This window comes from Acomys russatus, chromosome 21, assembly GCF_903995435.1.
Source record: "Acomys russatus chromosome 21, mAcoRus1.1, whole genome shotgun sequence".
NCBI classification, from domain to species: Eukaryota; Metazoa; Chordata; class Mammalia; order Rodentia; family Muridae; genus Acomys; species Acomys russatus.
In genome coordinates this window covers 41,760,884-41,781,816 of record NC_067157.1, presented here as the reverse complement: position 1 = coordinate 41,781,816, position 20,933 = coordinate 41,760,884, and the positions used below count along the sequence as shown (strand labels likewise).

General features: G+C 39.5%; 1 protein-coding gene across 1 annotated transcript in view; it reads right to left on the bottom strand.

Annotated features, from left to right (window-relative positions):
• Grm1 (glutamate metabotropic receptor 1) overlaps window positions 1–20,933 on the bottom strand; it is a 384,350-nt gene that overhangs the window by 189,244 nt on the left and 174,173 nt on the right. The window lies entirely within an intron of this gene.

The following is a 20,933-nucleotide window of genomic DNA, read 5'->3' as shown; positions in this document are numbered from 1 at the left end:
AATATCTCATTGTTTGGAGGGGAAAAAAACATGTGTCACTAACAAAATGTCTCCCAAGCTGGATTGATGGTGGAAAATTTCTTTCCCTGATAATTTTAAAAGACTCCTGTTGGCTCCCAAGAGACATTCTGATGTTGACATATGTGGCCACCATGGCACAAAACGCCTTGAGATGTGGGAAAACTAAATTCATTTTTGTATCCTCCTCCCCCATACCATCAACCACTATTTAATTCCCTTAAAACCAGAGACCTGTTGGAATCTGACCCTCAAAACTGTTTTTCCAGTCTATTGTGCAAGCTGAATTTTGCAGGGATGTCACTGAATGTCCTGAGAAGAGCGGCTGTTCCTTTCATAAAAGACTGTGAATCTTCAGGCTGATAATTCTGCCATTTTCATTTCATTTCCTGAAAGTCAGGGTCAGCCTGTGAAAAGTTGTTAAGAAACATCCTTAATGTCAAATGCCAACCCTCACTCTAAGCTACTCCCCCCTTTTCAAAGCATTGAATGGATATTTCACTGGGTTTTATCATGGCGTTCTGATTTTGGTAGTCTATACAAGAAGGGAGTTTGGAAGTTCTTGTATACTGTTAATGATTGCCTGCCCACGTCCTGCCTGAAATACCACGATTGTTTATGAAAAGTATCTTTAATAAAGCTGGATACAGTGAGGCTTGCAAAAAAAAAAAAAAAAAAAAAAAAGGAAAGACAATATTGCCACATGAGTCACATGGCTATTGTGATAACTGACAAGATATATTGAAAATAAATGATATATGTATTGTAAAATATACATGATAAAAATAATCTTGCTCTCTAAACCACCTGGCTGCCTTACACGGTTTATTGCTCATTTAAAGTAGAGCGTAGCGGGGAAGATGACTCGGAAGTTAGGAGTCCCTGATTTTCAGGACCTGAGCTCAATTCCCAGCACCACAGTGCATAACTCACAACTGCCTGTAACTCCAGTCCCAGAGTATCTGATTCCTTCTCTGGCTTCTGCAAGAATATGAACTCACATGAGTTCTTTCTGTCTGTCTCTGCTTCTGTCTATATGTGCACATGCACACATATCCATGTGCATTCATGTATGGGTGTACAGGTGTGTGAGAGAGACAAAGAGATACACACACACACACAGAGAATTAAATATAAAATAAAATACTTGAAAAATAAAGGCTGGAGAGATGGCTCAGTGGTTAAAAGCACTTGTTGCTCTGGCCAAAGAACTAGGTTTGGTTCTCGCAGTTCAAAATTATCTGTAACTCAAGTTTCAGGGGATCCAGTGCCCTCTCCTGTCATTTACAGGCATCAGACACACATGTATATACATGTACATACACACAAATATATATGTATGCAAAATATTCATACACATAAAAGCAAATACATCTTTTTTTAAACAATAGAGTCTGTGGCTGAGGAAATATCACAATCATAGCCCTTGTCATAATGCTTGGTACATTAACGGGAATTAATGTTTTTTTCTTGATTTTGACAAATGAATGATTATTTAGTTTTAATCTTGTATTGAAACTGATATCTTACCTAGCTATTTGGAAACTTGGCTTAAAGTGTAGTAGATCAGAGTTTTGTTGCACGTTATGTGAAAATTTATGACTCATGTCTTTATGTGTAATCAGAACAATGTGAGCAGGTGATAAGGCTGTCTTAGACATGCTTCTGCAGTATTGTGTCACTATAGAAATTGAAATACTGGATTGTCTTAGTCTTGATAGGAGGCTTATCACTTACCATTCAAGCCCAAATGAAATGAAAGTGTAAATTTGTCATCAGACGGCCAACAATGAACAACTTCCAATTCTTTGCCTTCATTTGGAAGATGCATGAAGTCAACATCAGCATGGAAACTCTTAGGTTAGAGACCATAAAGGCATTTTTAATTTAAATAACAGCCAAAGAAGAAGCAGCTCATCCCAGAATCTTGAAAGCACATATTCTAATCATACTGTTTTTTATCCTGTCTGTGACATCAAAGTACCAATCAAAAGCTCTCCTTTCTGGGTGAGGAATCTGATGGCAAGCAAGCCACTCTGTGTGGCCGCACTAAAGAGATTTCAGCAAGTGCACACACAGGGGTTAGTCTATTGCAGCTAGCATTTTGGGTATCACAACAGATGAAAAACTTTCCTTCCCCCTCCCTTATGCATCTAGTCTGTGGCTCATTTTTACTCTTCATAGATAAGTCTACACCTCTAGGTAATTACATCTGCTTGCCTTCTCCACTAAGTGCAGATTCCAGAAGGATACCTACGTCTGGTTCATTTTTTAAACTCTGTGGTTTTTGTTATGCAGGGGACCTAAAGCATAACCAAAAAAGTACCTTATAGATAATGATACATGCTAGGTAAGTGATTTGTATCTGGAAAACCGACTTTGTCAGCAGTAACTTTCCCCCTAGCTTTTCCATGCTGCATATTTCAGGCAGAGCCTTAAAACTGAATAGGTTACTTCTCTGGCATCATGGTGCTTGATGGTAATGCTTCACTGGAAATCTTCTCCACAGCAATAACTAGACCTGAGCATGTGAGGCAACTCAGGAGAATACAAGTGGGTCTTCTGTGAATGTTCTGTGAATGGCAACATTTCCCATGTATGTTAAGCATTGACCTTCCCAGCCACACCTCCCATTGACCCTGGGTCCCATCATGCTGTTAAATTGTCTAGCCAGCTTTCAGAAAGTTCTCAAAGAGAACTGGGCAGCTGAAGCATACATCTCCATTGGAGGCAGGGGAAGACTGAACTTCAGATCAGGCTGTTGACATGGCAACAAAAGCACTTACCATTCAAACAAAGATGACAAAGGTTCAGCAGATGATTTGAAGTGGCATTTCAGAAATGCTGTTCTTAATGCAGCAGCCTGCCATGCTTTTCTGCCACAAAACTATCCCACTCTAGGTTTCTAAACAACTGTGTTCACGTTTTATTGAAAATAAAATGTAAAATGAAAGAAAAAAATCACATAAGCAGTAAAATTCTTAGTGCCACATGTTTGTTTCTTACTCTCATTCTGTAGGTTCTATGAGTTCTACCCCCAAAATAAGGCTAAACAGTATGAGCACATTTGTCATGGGTATAAATGTTCTCAACAATGGGCATTAGACTCAGACTTACAAAGCACCTTTTAAATAAACTGTTCTTTTTCCTAACACAATTAGCAAATAAAGGCTTTCCTCATGAAGTTATTAAAAAACATATTATATTTAAGAAATACCCATAATTTTGTTCATATTTTTTAAAGGCTAATGCATATAGGAATAACATTCTAATGAGATTTCAAGCACAATAATACAAAAATAGAACTGTTGTACAATATTGCATGTATTTGTTGCCTATGTACATGCAAGCTTGTGAGAATACTTGTCAATTTATCCATTAGAAAATATGATGTGGAAAATAATAAACCAAAACAAAGACATTGTCAAGATGGGTAAAGTACAAAAAGAGTAATAAGGACAAAAAAAAATGGAGATAAATGGTGAGATCGGATGTGTCCTGTAAGAGGCAACAAACTAAAAGATGGCTCAGACATTCCCTCCCGAGTCCAAATCTAGCCCTGCAACATTGATATTTAGGGGAATCTTATGTTTACTTTCTGGAAAAATGGGAAGTTAGACATGGGAAGAAATGGCTGTTTGAGAAAAGAATAACAGTTATTAAATAAACTTTGAGCATAATGATCGCATCCCAGAAGAGACAAATGAGGACTACTTTAATCCAAAATTACTATGATGTGTATTTCCAAGGGAACAGGGTTAGCCTGTATCCTCAGTGTGAGACGCAGCATACGCTGCTCAATGGTGTGTTTCCAAACTCAGTCTCTGCCTTTGAATTTGCAATTCCACTCTGAGCCTACGTCACATCATTCCCTGGTGAAGAGCCAGCCACCTGTGTTCAAGACAAAGATCTCATTTCTGCTCTGGGAAGCCTTCTTCCCTGTGTACCCAAAAGGAATAGATACTCCTGGCTCTCCTGTACACTTTGGACATGAATCTGTCAACCCTACTCCACTCCACTCCACTGCAGCAGATCTCTGGGGATAGCTACACAGTTTTGTTTCCGAGGCCAATTTGTGGCTGTGAAGTAATGGACTTGACTCTACCAAATGCAAGTAATATTAAAATATTTCATAAATACCTAGAAATAGCACCAGCGAGGGTGGAGCTGTATGTACCTGTGATCTAAATGCCAGGATGTGAATCGTGGTCCACCACTCAACCTGGGTATAGAAGCCACCTTGAGGATACGTACCATGAAAAACTTTACTTACCAAAAAAGTGGGTCAGAAGAGAGGACATCCTATTGAGACTCTAGGCGAGAGTAGCATGGAAGAATGGGGAAATATTAGGACCCACAGGGTCCTGGAAACCTACAAGAAGAATTTTATGACAGGCAGATCTGGGTCCTGGGGTCCTTCTCAAACTAAGGCACCAGCCAAGGAGAATATAGCAGTAGGCTTCGAACCCCTACCAAGACCTAGCTGATGAACAGGATATTCTCCACCCTTGAGTGGAGAGTGAGATCTGGCTCTCACATGAACCCTGGTGCCCCTTTTCTGACCACGTCCCCTGGATGGGGAGGCCTGGCGGCACTCAGAGGAAGGATAGTAAGTTATCAAGAAGAGACTCGATATTCTAAGAGCATATATAGGGGGAGGAGGTCTCCCTCAATCACAGACATAGAAGAGGGGAGAAGGGGGGAAGTGGGAGGGAGGGAAGAATGGGAGGAAACAGGGGAAGGGCTAACAATCAAGATGTAATATGAATAAATTAATAAAATTTAAAAAAAAAAGAAGAAGAAGAAGCTACCTTGAATTTCTGGAGTTCTTGCAGTGGATACAGACTATAAGTGACTTCTTATAAACGCTGCCACAGTTCATCAGTGTGACCTGTCCCACCTCAGCTGTCCTGACAGGCCTCATTGCTCCCAGCTTGCAGAACTCCCCCATGTGATTAGGCCTCATGATGCCTTGAAGTGACCCATCAGCATGCACACATTTAGGCATTCCCTTCTGCCACAGTCTTTAGTCTTTCCCAATTACTTCCAAAATGTTAGTTCTTTCAGTACAACAAGATGACTCAGTCCCCCATCCCATTTTTCTCCTAATCTATCTCTCAGCTGTTTTTGATATCTAAACTAGAGCCACCACTTTTGTCATGCTCTCTGCCTCTCAGAAGCACCAACGTGACAAGTTCCTATTCTCTAAGATCCCAGTAAACGCTAACCTTCTAAAATCCAGAAGCCGTGGGCCGTTCAGGTGCCCTGCAAACACCAAGAACTGAGCTCCATCTCTACAACCCAGGTAAATACCGAGACATGAGCCCAGCCTCTATAGTCCCAGCCCTCCCACAGTGAGATGGGAGGCAGAAACAGGAGAGCTCAGGGCCAGTTAGGCTAGAATACACAGAGCAGCCAAAACAAGAGAAAGCCTTGCCTTACCAAAGTAGAAGGAAGGCAGTTCTCAAAACCTTTCCTTTGATCTCTACATATACACCATAATACATATGCACTCACACAGCTAGAGAGAGAGAGAGAGAGAGAGAGAGAGAGAGAGAGAGAGAGAGAGAGAGAGAGAGAGAGAGAGAGAGAGATCGATCTACATCCAGGAGAGCCACACATAGCAAATCCAGCCTTCAGCTCACTGGTTCATTTGTAAAGTTTGAAGTGTTTTAAGCTCCCACTCCTTGCAGTAACATCTTTCTATGGCTGCTGCATCGGTATCCTTTGTTTCTTATTAGGAGAAGAACCAGGCCTCGTTACTTGGCTCTAGGTCTACCCAACCTTTTTTCCTGTGGAAGTACCCACTAGGCTATCCTCAAATCACTGCAAATTCAACACCCCTGTCTCGCCCAGATGAGCCTGCCACTGACCATCCTAGAGATCCAGCTACTTCTGCTCCTGGGATCTTTCCCTTAGAAACAGCATTGTCAGGCATGAGCTGATGTCCTTACCCAGCTTCCATAGTACCTTCATCCAGGGAAAGTCCCAGTCCTAAAGAAGCTTTGGAGCTGCAAATCCATCAACTCTTTCCAAATCATTTCCCACTGCTCTAGTTTAGATACTAACACCATCCTACTTAGGGTATTGCACTAGGTCTCAACCAGTCCTGCTATTTAGATTTTATGTAAAAATATTTATTTTTCTATTTATATCTCAAAAGTACCGCTTCCTTAAGCGGGATTTCTCCGGAAACTCTACTCAGGTAACCACATCTGGATACTCTCAGTCTGTACAATCCTTTGGGCTCTTTCATGGCTCTTAGCCCATTTATAAATGTGTCATTTATAAATGCATCATTTGTTATCCTTCCTCTCTCACTAGACCCCAGATGGCTATGCTATGTCAGTCTCATTTAATGACACCTCTTGTATATAGTAAAAAAACATTATACACAGCAGTGAATGAGCAATTTATAATAAATAAATGAAAGAATAAATAAATAGATACAGATCTCTTCTGTTCCATTCCATGCACTTTACTAGGCAGCAGGCTACCTTGACACATTAAATATAAACAACCACTACTATCTCTGAGATATAGATTCTTTTCTCCAATCTATTGTCTGTGTTGCAGAGGAAACTTTCCTAAAATACAACACTTTTCTCCTGTCTGTTTTCATTTTTTTCCAAGTCTCCGGTGGCTTTGACATTCCTAGTGGAAGTCTAAGTTCATTAATGTAACTAAGTGGGATTTGAAAGGTCTAGCTTAGTTTGCCTTCTCTAGCTCATCTGTGGATATTCCTACATTCTCATCTCCAGCTCATGCTTCTCTCAGACCTTCTGCACATGTTCCGCCTTCCTGTTCAGCCTCACTCCCACCTGGTCTAACCTAGGCGCATCTCAATTTAGCTTGGAGCTTCTCTGAGAAGAATGTCAGAAGCAAACAACCCATACCTTTAGTATCCTCTTCCATAGAAGTCTCTACTCTTTCTGTAACACTAATTACTGTGACCAAATTACAAAATGAGGCTCTGTAAGGTGTTTTTTTCTTTACCTGTGCAGGCTATGCACTGAACCTAGTACCTAGTCTAGAGGAAATAGAAATGCGATGGATGTCAGTTTATGAAACACAAAGAAGTCTCCAAGTTGGAGAAGTAGCTCAGTCAATAAGGCACTCACCATAAAAGCATGGGGATCTGAATTCAACCCCTAGAAGCCAATCAAGAAAGCCAGGGATAAGTGGGTCACATCTGTGATCCTGTATGGAGAAGGTAGAAACAGGCAGATCCTTAGGGCTTTCTGGCCAGCTAGTCTTTCCTAGTCACTACATTTCAAGCCAGTGAGAGACACTGTCTCAAAGAAAAGGTGAATGGCACCTAAGGAAACCCAAGATTGCTGCCTGGCTTCCTTCCACATGTACGTGCACTCATGTGTGCATGCTTCCTGACATGTGCACCTGCACACACGTGGATATGTACACACTTGTACCCAAATCATTCTCACACTATGAATAGAACAATAAGTTAATGCATGAGTAGATGGGAACAGATATAAATACATATACATTATATATACACTTATTACTTTGTATATATATATGAGAATGTATATATATAATTACTTTGTATGCTATCATATATGTATCATATTACATCATATCATACATATGATAGCATACAAAGTGATGAGTTTCATTATGGAATTTTCATAAGTAATCTTACCCATTCTCCCCTCTATCCCACTGTCCCATTCCCATGATTTCCAGATTCCTGCTGGTCACAAATACTCCTCTATCAGGAAGGATATCGTCAATTTTTCCCTGCTCCCACTCCTTCTATATCTTCCCCTCTCATCATCCCCTTTCCAGCTTCATGACCTGTACACAGCTTCCTTTTGAGAGAGAAATAATCACCAGAGTGAAGAGAGTGTCCAAATGAGAAAACTTGCCAACCACATCAGAGGAGGTTTTGAAAAATGTGTTCCTTTCCTTTATAACATCAAACAGTGTGTTGTCTCTCAAAATCTCCCTAAAGACACACCAAATGCTGATGACCAAGTGTCAGAACTGTCAACTTCGGCCAAGAGAGTAGATAAAAACTCTTTTGACTAGAGGCATACTCAGTAGGCACTATTTTCTAAGAGCACTGGATATAGCTAGATTCTGCACAATGCTGTCGTCGCAAGTTCAACCGAGTGTTTTTCCCACTTCCCTACATAACTCAGAAGAGTAACACTGATTGAAGCTGAACGTTGATGGAGCTGAAGGCCGGAAGACGACTGCTTTTAAAGAAGTTGTAATTGCTTCACGTTGAGAGGCTATTCTTCTGAAAGATTTCTATCAGAGGGGTGGGCAGCGGGGCTTGCACTCATTTCACCCCATGTGCCTGGTTGCCTGCCAGGTTAAAACGAATCCTCTCCTTTCTGCCAGGAGTCTCCATTCTTCAGTGCACACATGCCTGCGGGGCACTGCGGGAGCCAGACGCAGGCTTCTCAATGCTGTGCAAGCAACCCCTGCATTTGATAGACTGCTAAGGAATCGGGCTCCTTTAATTTGGAGAAATGTCTATTTGGGACCCAGAACACACTCCCTAGAGCTTGGGTAGGAGGTGGGTTCGGCATGTTTGGTAAAAGGAAGTTAACTTCAACAGCACAGCCATGGGTGGGCGCCTGGGTCTTTTTCAAACTATTTCTTCTCTGTTCCCGCCCACCACCAACTCCCTTCTCTGTTCCTCTGACTCCTACAACAACCCAGTCACTTCCTAAGTCATAGCAACAAAGAGCAGCAGCCCTTCTGCCGACCCTGGTCCCAGCACTCGATTACCACGTCTTACTGCAGTGGAGTTGAGCACAAAAAAAAAAAAAATAAGATGTAGAATTATTATTATTATTTTCATTATAGTCTTGTGGCATCTTTTCGTGTGTTTCGTGCTGTGCTGAGCACTTAACGTCTATTTTCTAGTTTAATACTCTAGGGTTATTATTATCCGTACCTCATAGATTTCTTAGAACGCCGCAGATATGGAATTCAAGAAAAGAGATTTAAGAACGGGGAGTTTAAGACAAACTTCCTATTCTCTTTACTCCCCACTCCTTCTGCATCTTTCTCCTTATTTCCATACTTTGCGGCCCTTTCCTTTTGATTTCTTCCCAAGCAATCTAACCCAGGCTTCTCTGAGTCACTGAAAAATTCTCAAATATAAGAACCAACAGTACCTCTATGATTTTTTTTTAACTGAAAATATAGCAGTTTATGTTTTTGCCTAACCCTGACTTTCAGGTTCAAAGAATATTCAGTAAATGCAGCACTGCTATTCTTCTTGCTGAAAAATGGCATTCTTCCTGCCTTTTGGTTATTTAAAACACAACCACAACATTGTCATTCCATAAGAATAACAGGACCTGAAACAGGAACTTGTACCTCAGCCTCTACATCCCTACATTCTGGCTAGTATACCTAGCACTCGGGAAAAAATCCACTACTAATCAACATACTTTAAATCAAATCGCTAAATCCAAAGAAATGACAAGTGTAGTTAGTAGTAAAAATCAACCAAGGCCTATTAGATCCCAGTTCACATGTCAATGACAATGCCTCATTTGTAAGTTCTGCCCCATGAATAAAATATACCCTCACATCACAGCTTAGCATTCTATTTTGTATAGCTTGCCTCCAACTAGTTTTCCATGAATCATATGATTATTTTTTAAAACTCTATGTAGTGGAATAAAAGATTTCTCAAATGCCTAAAGCTATACTGCCAACCTTTAGTGACACTACATTTCTTTTAAAGCTCAAAAGAAGTGAAGAACACCGAAATGGGAAACATTGGCAATTTTTTGTCAACCTTTACCTACTTAATCAAAAACGTCCCAGATCTTCACAGCACTCTGGGAGCAAGCTAGCTATACTCTCTAGGACAAATCGTCTCGGGGGATGCTTTTTCTATCCTTCCCTCTCTGGCTCTTAACCTAAGATTTGGAACTCAATTTTCCAAAAATAAAAGAGCATGTTAGCTGAAGTAGCAGCAAAGTACATTGAACTTGGATGTCTATTATTCTAGTTCGAGTTCTGATTATGTCACCATCCAGCTTCATTCTACTTGACAAATAAACGATTTGAGTATTCTCTGTCTACAATATCAACAATAACTATAAGTAATTTATGGACTTTCAGCTAAGATTCATAGATTTGAAATAATGTTACAAGCAATAAAGAAACTGTAGCTGATGGAGAGATGAGTAAACAATGAAGAGTAGTTGCTGATTGTGCAGAGGACCCATTTGTTTCCTAGGACTCGTGTAAGACATCTCATAATGACCTAAAGCTCCGGCTTTGGGGCACTTGATGCTTTCTTCTGCCCTTCACAGCATACACTCACACAGACATATACACGCACACACACACATAAATCAAAAATTAAATCTCAGAAACACAAACTATAAACTAAACACAAAAGTTGTTTAATTTGGATTTTGTTCACAGGTGACAGTTCTGTATCATAGAAAGTTTTTCAAAGTTTCGTTGATTGAGTCAGATCATTCTTAGCTTTGTAAACAGCAAACTATTCTATTCAGAAACACTGGACACTATAAAAAGATGAAACTTTTTTAAACAAAGAGATGGACACTTCTAGGTTGAATGACTATGCTTGACAAGAACTTGCTATTGACTTTCCATTCTTCTCATCAGATGTCTTCATATGTATATCTGAAAGTAAGTGTATATCATTCCCAAAATTTTTTTAAAAAATGGTTATTTGTTATCCCAAGAAGAATAAAATGGAGAAAAATGCACAAGGAGCAGAAGGAATACAAGTGTCTGTTTAGTTTGACCTGTATTATCTGGGTAGAGGAAAGGGGACATATCTGAGGGTATCAGTCACATTAACACTGTCTCTATGTTCGTAACTAACACTTCCTATTCATGTGTGACTTAAAATCATGAAATTACAGGTAATTTCAAAATAGACATTCTATGCTAGTTTCATGGAATCATATGATTTTTTAGTATAGAGTATCGGCTCCCTGTAAAAAAAAGAAAAAAAAACACTGTAGATATCAATGTGAAGACATGTCATGGTGATAGCCTTCTTCGGGTACCACCAGAAAGCATCCAGTCATTTGTCAATTATTAATGTGACTGTACTATTCAAGTCACCAGATTCCAATGGGAATTACAGCCATGAGTTCTACTCAGACTTTAACTGTCCATTAGTCTGAAGGTAGTCTGATGACATGAACCATGACAAGCTTTAAGGGTTAAAAAAATAGTAGGGCTGAGTGTGGAAGAAAGAGGTCTGTAGTGGGTAAGAAAAAGAAAGGGTAAAATCATCAAATGCTGACTGGAATAAACGCTCCTCTATATTAATGTCTGCTTTGTGTAAAAGACTGGGTTTATTCCCACATTCGCAATAACTCTTCTTGGGAGTCATTATAAGATTAATTTTTTAAAGCATAGTGAATAACCTCGTATGGTCTCATGGTCACTGAAGGTTTTGGTTAGAATTTACTCCCATGTGTCTTTGACAAAAAAAAAAAAAAAAAAAAAAAAAAAAAAATCCTTTTTGCTCTCTTTTGAACCCAAACAAGTTGTCCTCCTGTGTTTAGAGTCACATATCTATTCTGGAAGAATGTTAGAAGCATTTGATGGGGTTATGTCAATCACTTAGGTAGTGCTCTCATTTTTCTTGGTTCTTTGTGGAGAGAGGAAGGACGGAGGGGGAAAAGAGGATGAGAAGTAGGCAAAACTTTTTTACCTCGTAAGGAACAATATTATCCTGCCATTGACAGTATAAAGACATAAGGCCTGAAATTGTCCCTTCCCCACTTCAGAGGGCGTGTCTTTGAAAAAAGTGAAGTGCAAGTAAGGATGTTCTGGGAAACAGGAGTAAGAATGCCCTTCCCTATCAGATGTCCATTTCAGGCCTATCTTCCTCCATTCCATATGGCCTTGGCACTACTCCTACTTCTCCACCTGTCGCTACAATTCATCCCCCTGCCTTACACAAAACAGTAAGATGGGCTTCCAATACTGAGCAATGGTATTAGTCTTTGGTTTGACTCTTAGGGTAAAGCTATACTGCAACCTATAATAACCAGCTCTTGTCTTTGATACTATTCTGTCTGGACATCAAAGATTCTATGTCTTGGTCCATTTCCTCTTGCTATGACAAAATACTTGAGGATGAGCAATGTATAAAGAAAATGGTTTGCTCATCTCCTGGTTTTTGAAGCCTTAAGTCCAAAATCCTGTAGGTCTATCCATATAGACTTTGGTGAGGATCTCTTGGCTACTCAACAACATGGCAGAAAACTAAAAAGAAAATGATCACATGCAAATGTGGGAGATTACAGCACACAAGGAAGCTGGACAGATTCAGGGGGCAATCGCTCTTCTTTTTTCTTTTTTTACTAAATATTTTTATTGTTACATATGCATTTATATTGTTACATATATATATACATACATACATATATACATACATACATACAATAAACTACCTATAGCAAGAAGAACCATGACACAATCAGGAATTATGTAAATGTTCTTAGTGATTTGGCTATTTGTATTTGGCAGCCTTGAAGAAAACATCTTTCCTACCTTGGTGCATCTAAAATTCTGAATGTAAATCAATATCTATCATATTTCATCATTATCAACTTAAAACAACTATCTAGACCTAAAAACATCTTACCCCTAAACAACTAAGCATAATTGTAAAACTAAACTTTATGGTCTTCAACCTTATCAGAAATTTGAGAAGGAATAAAATTGATTACCTGAGTGAACCAGAAGTGCAAGTTAGTAGCTTTCCAAATGAGAAGGTGACAGAGACTGATTGCTGCCTGAATAGTCACCCATAACTCTCTATATAGTTGGAGCACCATATTCAGCTTTCTGACCCAATATATCTGACAGATATATTTGTGAGGCAGGAACTGTTGAAGACTTGCCTACCTACCCTGCATTAGCAGAGTTTGGCTATTGACTCTGCCTGCATCTTAACATGCCCCTTTTTAGCCATAATTCTGTGTGTGGTAGAAATGAGGACATCTTGCCAGGTGGCTTGTTTGCCACATTTGAAGCCATCTCCATAAAGAGGTTCTTTGATGTTCAACATCCTCTTTGAGGTAGGCTAGGTGTTGCCAGAAGTTGACCTGTTTCATTGTCAATGAATCTTTAAAATAATAAAAACATTTTAAGTGCCATATTCTGTATGTCTCTGAGGTTTTTGAAGACCTTATCTAACTATCCTACCTTATCTTTCTATAGAATCATATCTATCTGCCACACCTAAGATGTATATTCTTGTGATAAAAATAGACTAGTGATTGATATGACCATGATTTGATCAACTAAAAATTAACTTGTATAATTTATTTATCCTAAACAGCCTGCTATAGCACTTTAAAACTATTGGAAGTAAACCTTGTATTATAATTGAGTTATATGGCTACAATACCTCATATTATACTAGAAATATATATATATATATATATATATATATATATATATATATATATATAATGTGTGTGAAGACTAATCTTACATTTGAATTCTATACAACTGTGTCTAGAATTAAACTTATTTTGCATCTATATATAAAATTGTATACCAGTGAATTAAAAATAACCCCATGAGCGACAATTGAGGCATTAAGTTGAGGAGTAGATTCACTAATCTACCTTTTGTTCTATCCCCCCTACATATTTATATATTCCCCTTTCTTTCTTTTCAACCTCTACCTATCTCCAAACTTAAACAGAAGATAAACGCAAAGCAAAAAGGTGTTTAAAGGTTTTTAAGAAACACACAGTAAATAGTCTTTGATAGAAACATATTACAAATGAAGGTATGATAATGCACACGTGTGTTTCCTGAACTCAGAAGGATGAGAGCAGAGGATTGCTAGTGCTAGTTTTGAAGCTTACCTGGATGACCAGATCAAGAAATAAGGCAGGCAGGCAGGCAAGCAAGAAGGAAGGAAGGCAGGTAGGAAGGAAGGAAGGAAGGAAGGAAGGAAGGAAGGAAGGAAGGAAAAGAAAAAGAGAGACATCCCTAAGTCCAACCTTGTTTTCCCTCTAAATAAGACCAAAAATAACTTGTAGCCAATTCCCATTGAAAATAACCCTCTATTTCAAACATTATGATAGGCAGATTTGGGCCCAGGGGTCCTGCTCAAACTATGGCACCAGCCAAGGACAATACGTGCAGTAAAGTTCAAACCCCTACCCAGATCTAGCCAATGGACAGGACATTCTCCACAGTTGAGTGGAAAGTGGGGTCTGAATTTCACACGTACTCTGGTGCCTCATATTTGACCATGTCCCCTGGATGGGAAGACCTGGTGGCACTCAGAGGAAGGATAGCAGGTTACCAAGAAGAGTCTTGATACCCTATGAGCATATACAGGGGGAGAAAGTCCCCCTCAGTCACAGTCATAGGGAAGGGGAGTAAGGGGAAAAAGGGAGGGAGAGAGGAATGAGAGGATACAAGGGACAGGATAACAATTGAGATGTAATATGAATAAATTAATAAAATTAAATTTAAAAAACAACAACAACAAAGAAAGAAAGAAAATAATCCTCTATAGCCCAAAAAAGAAACCAAAAATCTACCCAACACCCTTAAAGGAAATGGGGGCATCATTCTCTTAAGGTTTCTTTCGCGCCACCAATCTCTTCTTTTGTAACAACCAGCTTATGTAGAAACTAGCCAGAGTCCCAGGAGAAACACAATCTCATCTGGGGACAATGGTCTGCACAACCTAACTCCTTCCCACTGAGATGAACTGCTTCAAGGCTTTACCACCTTCCAGTATCACCTCCCTCCCAGCACATGAAACTCGGATGCAATATTCAAACCATATTTAATTATACCTTTCCACACCCTATTAAATCAGAGGACACGGCAGTATTGCCCACAAATGGCATTGCTCCCACTTTCACATGAAAGCCTATTGGTAACTTTGTATGTCCTGTACATTAGTAATGGAGTTGGAGGAAGAGGATCAATAAATGGCCTATAGTAACTGGTATAACATATGGCGGATTCCCAGCTTTGTGTTAATGCAAAGGTTATATGATCCTTTTTTTTTTTTTTTTTTTTTTATCTTATAAATCCATGTGACATGAAACAGGATTGAACAGAGTCAAAGAGCTATAGCTAACTTTTTAAAAGATAGGAACATTTAACAGGGCATTCATAAGTATGTTGAATTTTTGTATGCTTCTTCACTTAATTCCTTAGGAGGAAGACTATATGCATTGTTATGTTGGCCATTCAGCTTACACTAATTTAAATGTAAAACGAAGTTTCACTAATTTCCTATTTGAGAACCCATTGACTTTCTGCAACTTCTGCCATACTGTTCATATTGCCTGACCTTTTTAATACTTCAACAAATGAACCAGACACTACAGGGTTAAATATATCTGCTGGATTAAAAAAAAGAAGAAGAAGAATGAAAATTAGAAAAGGAATAACTTTTCTTGTGAAACTAATGTGTCCTTCAAAATAGATGTTGTACACTGAAAGAGTTAAAAATTAAATAGGAATTGAAAAGGAGAGAGAAAAAATTAGCTTTGCAGATTAAAAGGGAACTATAATTCAGTGACCTCCTTTGCCATATTTGACAAAATGCTTGGAAACATTTCATGCTTTAAAAATGCTTAAATGAACCACAGCATCCTGAACTCACTTTTTATCTTACTTCAAACTTTAATAATTAGAAATCATTTTAATGCTGAAAATAACGGAATCACTTTGATTTCCTTTTTGTTTTGTTTTGTTTTGTTCTGTTTTTCTAGACAGAGTTTCCCAGTATAGCCTTAGCTGTCCTGTACTCCTTCTATAGACCAGGCTAGCCTACCTAGAGATCTGCCTGCCTCTGCCTCCTGAAGTGCTCGGATTATAGGCGTTCACCAGCATGCCTGGCTCACTTAGAATTTTCTTTTTAAAAAAATAATCCTGGAATCCTTCTTGGAATAAACTATAAGTTGGACGTTTCCTCACACCAGGATCCATAATTTTTAAAGCTCACTGAGTGGCTACTATGCAGTCAACACCAACACTGAGAGACCTTACACAGGACAGCTACACCAGTAGGCTTCAAGCTGTGGCAGATGTTCAAGACACCTCCATGAGTTTAAAATTGTAAGTCTCAGATCATGCACAAATTAGGTGCAGCTCGCAGCCCCAACAAAGGTCTGCCTTGCTTTGACTCCTTCTCCACTTCTAGATGTCTGCTGAAGCACTTAGATGTTTTAATGTCCAAGCTTTCTGCAGGTTCACTCCATGCACTAACAAAATATTACATAACATTGTGGGATCCAATTCCTTGTCACAAGCTAAATTGCAAGGACCTTACAAAGTCAGCGGCCTTGTCTTCCTGGGCCCTGAGGACATGTCTTTTAGGCATCACATGTTCTTCAAAGGCAGGCTCTCCGAAGACTGAAGCCTAGTTCCCACTGTAGCCACTGGAGTTTGCTCTCTGGAACTGTCACAGATCAGTGCAGACCAAAGCCGGTGTGCTTTTCTTGTCTGTGATAGTGAGCATTCCCAGGGCATTCTAAATTGCTTGAAAGTTTGTTTTATTATTTTCTTAATGGGATTTCCATTTAAAAACTATCTTTTAGCTGGCCTTGGTGTAGCACAGCTTTAATCCCAGCACTCAGGAGTCAGAGGCAGGAAACTCTATATAGAGTTGCAGGGCAGCAAAGAGACTGTCTCAAAAATTAATTAGTTAGTTAGTTAACTAATTAATTAGACAAACAAAAAGACCCTTATCTCTTGCTTTCTATTTATCAAACTCTCACAATAAGCATTTAAATCAAATCTGAATTATTTCTTTTTCTCACTAAGCTGCCCAGGCTGGCTTTGATCTTCCAACCTTCTTCAGACATTTGAGTCCTGAGGTTGCAGGACTCTTCCACCATGTGTAATGCATTATTTCTTAATTATCACAAAACTGATGAGATTATGAACATGTTGCTGTGAACTGGGATAGTATAGATTCTAGTTCCAGACCCATTTGTACAGATAACAACCCATTGGATGTGGTCATACAAAGTTATACACAACATGTAGACAGAAGGTTGAGTCCTCTCCAAATGACTTTGCACACCTGCATGCATTATTTTTTTTTCTTAGTCTGTATATTAAGAAAATTAAATGTCTATATTTTTCTGTGGTAATGTGTACTTTCTTTGCTAATTCTGATAGCTCAGGAAATTAAGGTAAATTGTTAAAAAGCTTTTGTCTGTAAAAAAAAAAAAAATTCTGTGTTAGAGGCCTGCCGCCGTTTCCTTATTGAAGCCCTGTAGACAGAAGCAGTATATGTCTTTCATCCCTAGCATCATCAAGCTGGTTGCCAAAATAAGGGGCCTGTGAAATTCCTGCAGTCACCTTATAAATTAACACATGCATAACACCAGAAAGGAGGCTACCAGCTTGAAAATATCTGTTAACACTTCTTTCAAAGCTGTAGGTGCATGCAATTAGCACTCAATAAGAACATTATTCTCAAGAATAACATAACATCTACATGTGTTGAAAAACAAGGGAGTTCATTCTGATTAAAAGTTTGGTATAAATATGGATTTAAAAAAAAGACTCCCTTTTTGGTCTGAAAGAATTTGTTTCTATCCACACACTCAAAGATTTGACACAGGATGGCAAATATTCTAGCACCTACAATATAAAGAATTCGTATAAAAGATTAAGTCTGTGTAAGCTTTTGGATGTTTTTCTATCTTGCCTATGGAATTCAAATTCAGAGTTTCAAAAAGGAGAAAGCTAAATAAAGCATGTGCTGGGCTGTGACTCGGGTCAGACGGTATGTGGAGAGGAGTGCAGATGGCCTCAAGGTCCTCACTTACAATTCCCAACAAAGGTGGAGAGAATTGTAGGTCCACCAAGAAAATGAGAACTCTCATTTCATTATAAAGCTGTCTCTGGGATGTTGCCACCTGCTAGATGACTGTGTTTTCTATGGCTTTCTGAGCCTACGTGTGCCTTTTGACTAAGTTCTAATCAGTGAGATCTAAGAAAGGTATGTGCCACTCTGCACACAATTCTTCTGTCTGCTAGTTAGAAGCAGAAGGACTCAACCCAGTGGTTACAAAGTCACAAGTTGAAAAAAAGAATGACATGCCCAAGGAGACTGCCATTGAATCCCAGTATCCCAGTGTCACACACCTATGTGTTAAGCTGCTAATGTCCGTGGATTTGCTCTTACAGTAGCTAGTGTTATCATAATAAGTAAAATGCTACAAAATGGAATTGCAGAGAAAAATCTCTTAAATGATCTTTGAAATAAATTTACGTGTACCAAGTCATTTCTACTCACAGTCCTAAACCTGGGAATCCACATCCCCCCCTCTTAAATAATTGGTATCCACAGAAGAAAATGGCTTGTCCAGAATCACCCAACTAAGCAATGAAACAGATTGAAAGATGAACCAGGCCCCTTAATTATTTCAGGCAAGAAGGTTGGACTCATGTTACAGCCAGCAGGGTGTATATCTGAAGCTAGCCTGGGTTAACTCAGTCCTGGCTCATTCTGCAAGCATTTGAAATTCACACTTGTCAAGACTATGCATCCTATTCGAACACATTTAACAAAATTTTGACTACATCCTGAGCAAGCTGGCCTAGGTAGTTTAATTTCTAGCACTTGTACTCTCATAAGCAACCCTGTGGGGCAGACATTAGAATAATTGCTTCTGCTAATGAGAGAGCTGAAGCTTCAAAGAAGTAAGGACACTTGTTAAGGCTACCACTGCTAATAAGAGTCTGTATGTCCCCAAGTCACGGTGGCTTCAGAAGTCCCCAATTCTGTCCTTATCACTTCTACTGCATTGACAAGCATACAGAAAAGCATGGCTGTTTAAAATGAGCATATATCCTAAAGTAGTACATGGGTATTCATTTTATCTTGTTTGTGCATACAGGTTTGCACGTGAGATCTGTGGTGCAAAGATATGTAGAATCAATACCTGTGCGCATGCTCACGTGCAAGTGCACTCTCTAAACATCAGAGTCCAGCTTGTTTGATTCACCCAAGCTCTGAAGCACCAGAGATACCGTCTTTCATTAACAACTTGCTAGATGCATTTCACCATTACCTTCCGAAGGGTACTTGTAGTCTACAGAACAGGAATGTTCATCTGGCAGCACAGCTGTGGGAGCAGAGACCCCAGAGCAAGATACCTGGATACATCTTCTCACATGCATATTTTCTGAGCATTGGCAAATCATGTGGTACTTTTAATGTGTGTGTGTGTGTGTGTGTGTGTGTGTGTGTGTGTGTGTGTGTGTGTGTGTGTGTGTGCAGGTGCAGAGAGGTTATCAGATCACCAGGAGCTAGAATTATATAGGTGGTTGTGAGCTGCATAATGTGGGGGCTGGAACCAAACCGGGATCCTCGGCAAGAGCAGTGAGTGCTCTAAACCACTAAAGCCATCTCTCCTGCTCCTACATCATGTAATTCTAAGCTTCTGTTTTACTACTTGCAAACTGTGTATAAGATTCCCTGTTTCAAATGCAGTGTGACAGATAAATACTAGGAGAAGCTAATGTGGACTGAGTCTTTTTTTTTATTATTAATTTATTCTTGTTACATCTCAATGATTATCCCATCCCTTGTATCCTCCCATTCTTCCCTCCCTCCCATTTTCCCCTTACTCCCCTCCCCTATGACTGTGACTGAGGGGAACCTCCTCCCCCTGTATATGCTCATAGGGTATCAATTCTCTTCTTGGTAACCTGCTGTCCTTCCTCTGAGTGCCACCAGGTCTCCCCCTCCAGGGGACATGGTCAAATGAGGCACCAGAGTACGTGTGAAAGTCATATCCCACTCTCCACTCAAGTGTGGAGACTGTTCTGACCATTGGCTAGATCTGGGTAGGGGTTTAAAGTTTACCACCTGTATTGTCCTTGGCTGGTGCCTTAGTTTGAGCGGGACCCCTGGGCCCAAATCTGCCTATCATAATGTTCTACTTGTAGGTTTCTAGGACCCTCTGGATCCTTCTACTTTGCTATTCTCCCATGCTTCTCTCATCTAGAGTCCCAATAGGATGTCCTCCCCTCTGTCCCAGTTTCTGGTAAGTGAAGGCTTTCATGGGACATGCCCCTTGGTCTGGTGTGCAGATATAAGTGAGTATATACCATTTGAGTCTTTCTGGGTTAACTCACTCATTATGATCATTTCTAGCTCAATCCATTTGTGTGGACTGAGTCTTTACATCTATCTCTGAATTCAGATTTTATTTTATCTTAGTTAGTTAGTTAGTTAGTTAGTTAGTTAGTTAGTTAGTTAGTTTAGTTAGTTAGTTGGTTTGTTTGGGGTATTTTTGTTTGTTTATTTATTGGGTTTTTTTGAGACAAGGTTTCTCTATGTAGCCTTGACTGTCCTGGATTTGCTTCATAGATCAGGCTGGTTTTGAACTCACAGAGATCCACCTGCCTCTGCCTCCTGAGTGCTGGGAGTACAGGCATGCACCACCAAAACTGTAATACATAACATGATGCCATTTGGCTATGTTGTCTTTGAGAGATATTTACAAGACATTACATTGCTCCCTCACAGGGAGCAATTAGGCTGTTTCCAGGTTCTGGCCCTCAGTTGAAGAATGTACAAAGAAACTGTGGTACATTTATACTAAGGAATACTACTCAGCTATTAAAAACAAGGAAATCCTGAAATTTGTGGACAAATGGGTGGTACTAGAGATGATCATAATGAGTGAGTTAACCCAGAAGCAGAAAGACTCACATGGTATATACTCACTTATAATTGGGCACTAGCCCAAAAGGCATGTCACACGAATGTCTTCACTTGCCAGGAGATTGGATAGATGTGAGGACATCCTACTGAGACTCTAGGTAAATGAAATATAGGAGATGGGGAAATAGAAGAGCCCAGAGGGTCCTAGAAACCTACAAGAAGAACATCATGATGGGTGGTTCGG